The sequence below is a fragment of the Capsella rubella genome, unplaced genomic scaffold, assembly GCF_000375325.1.
Source record: "Capsella rubella cultivar Monte Gargano unplaced genomic scaffold, Caprub1_0 scaffold_4, whole genome shotgun sequence".
In the NCBI taxonomy this organism is placed as follows: domain Eukaryota; kingdom Viridiplantae; phylum Streptophyta; class Magnoliopsida; order Brassicales; family Brassicaceae; genus Capsella; species Capsella rubella.
This window is the reverse complement of record NW_006238920.1, coordinates 3,716,608-3,719,130: the sequence shown is the minus strand read 5'-3', so window position 1 is coordinate 3,719,130 and position 2,523 is coordinate 3,716,608. Positions and strand designations below refer to the sequence as shown.

Genomic DNA, 2,523 nt, shown 5'->3' with positions numbered 1-2,523 from the left:
ATAGTAATTTAAATCACTTAAGTTGCATCACAAAACTACATGATAGTAATTTTGATCACTTATATATAAATGACACAAATCTTACTACAATTAAAAGAGAAGTACATATATAATCATGGTTCAGAAAATGTTTTCAATTCGTTAAATTACCCTTGATTAGTCTTAAGGGAAAATAATTTTATCAATTGAGGAGGGTAATTTTCGTCATTTCTGGGTAAAATCCAAAATGCTCCGACCATCTATAACGTAACCCACATCCATCAACATGATTATTTGTTTAACACAAACCTAGCGTTCTATTTGTACTGACAACCATCGTGAGTTCATATATTATTGTTTACTTAAGGACTGGCCATTTAACAATATTTGATTTTTGTATGGGCTGACTCATTTAAGTGTTTGTTATATACACCTGGCCTTTGAATTATTGGTCTGTAAGGCCCATTGACGCACGGAGACAAATACACAATTATTTACGTGTGTGTGTGTGACTATTAATTGCGTTAATGGCACAAACGGATTATGTAATGATAAACTAATAAATGCAAATTATTCGAATGTAGAAATAGAAATTTCAATAATTTTGTAAGCTGTTTTTTCCAGAAACAACTAATTGCCTTATATTTCAGTGTCAATGAAGATATGTTTCAGTGTCTACTTGATGAACCGAGAAACTAACATTGAATGCACGGAAAAAATGGTCGTACGAGAGTGAATTTTTTTTTAAAAAGTAAGTCAAATATTACTTCAGAGAGACGAAGAGGGAGAGGTAAAGCGAGAGTGAACAACAAAGGTAATAAAACCCCGTAACTGGTTATAATTAAATTAAAATTTTACTTTTTCTTAACTGAATCTATATTATTGTTATTGCACAGAAGCTCGGTTTAAGTCTGAAGAGTATTTGGATCATGGTGATCCCACATACAAGTGTACTTACTGTGGAGCTTTGATGTGGTATGAAGAACATATTAACAAGCCTAGGAACACAAGAAAGCCTAAATTCTCTATGTGCTGTTTACAAAAGGGGCTGTAAAATTGCCGTATCTCCAACAACCACCAGATCTAATAAGGGAGTTAATGAGTAAAGATGATGCACTTAGCAGGCATTTCCGTGAAAATATTAGAGTTTACAACATGCTCTTTGCATTTACTTCACTTGGTGAGCAAGTGGACGGGAAAACGGGGATAATCAACCCAAACTATTTGCCGAAGGTATTTTAATACCCAAACTCGCGTACTCTGAATTTTACAACCCAAACCAGCTTTCAATTCAAATAACCCACCTGAATTATATCAAATTTTGTCGATTTCAACCTCGACGTTAACAATATTCCTGTCCATCTTGAAAATTTGGACAATCAAGCTTAAGCTTCTGTAAAAACCAAGAGAAATTAAGCTTAAACTTAAGCTTAATTGTCCAAATCTTCAAGATGGGCAGGTATACTGTTAACGTCGAGGTTGAAATCGACAAAATTTGATATAGTTCAGGTTGGTTATTTGAATTGAAAGCTGGTTTGCGTTGTAAAATTCAGATGACGCGAGTTTGGGTATGAAAATACCTTCGGGAAATAGTTTGGGTTGATTTTCCCCGTTTTCCCGCAAGTGGACCGGACAGTTGAGAAAGGTAAAGGACCAAAACAATTAATGCTGCATGGACAGAATTGCCATAAGATTGGTAGTATGAAGCCAAACGATGGTGATTATGCAAAATTTAGCCAGCTATAAATCGTCGATACCGAGAACGAGGTGGATTATAGAGCTTCAATGATGAAGTGAAATCTTAATCTGGTAGCGTTTTCCGTAATTAGCATTGTTAATTTGCTAAAAAAGTTAATGTTCATAACATGTGTTTTCTTCCAACATGGTTTACAGCAAAGGGAAAAATGTTGGGAAATCTTAAGGAAAGAAAAGTACAAGAAAGGAGCTTATTGCAAAACTCATACAAATCCTAGACGAAGTAAACCGTACGTTGAGTAATTTAGGCAAGCAAAAGATAAGTTCAAATCTACTGATAATGAGACATTTCCTATGAGAATATTGAGTGATCGTGTAGGGATAGATGGGAGAACATATTGCATGCCAACCGCGGCAGAAGTTGCAGCATTGATCCCCGGTGATTTTAGACCTGAGATGCCTGGCCGTGATATAGTTGTTGAAGAAAAATCTACTGGAAAGCTACAAAGGATCAGTGAAGTACATGTATCATATTTGGCATTACAGTATCCTCTCTTATTCCCAAACGGTGAAGATGGGTTCCGTGTGGGTATAGAAAAAGGTTACCAGGCTGGCAAACAAGATAAAGAGAACAAATTCATAAGTATGAGGCAGTGGTTCGCTTTTAGACTTCAAGAACGAGAAGATGAGGCTCACACTCTCCTACAGTCTAAACATTTATTCCAACAGTTTTTGGTTGATGCATACACTACTCTCGAATCAAACCCGTTATCATACATTAAGTACAATCTGTCTAACATCAGATGTGATAATTATTCCTCTCTGCAAGCTGCTTCAGAAGCTGGGAAT

At 35.7% G+C, this 2,523-nt stretch overlaps 1 pseudogene; it reads left to right on the top strand.

Moving 5' to 3' along the window:
• The first annotated feature begins 1,077 nt into the window (after positions 1 to 1,077).
• Positions 1,078 to 2,523, top strand: part of LOC17889167 — a 4,951-nt pseudogene continuing 3,505 nt past the window's right edge.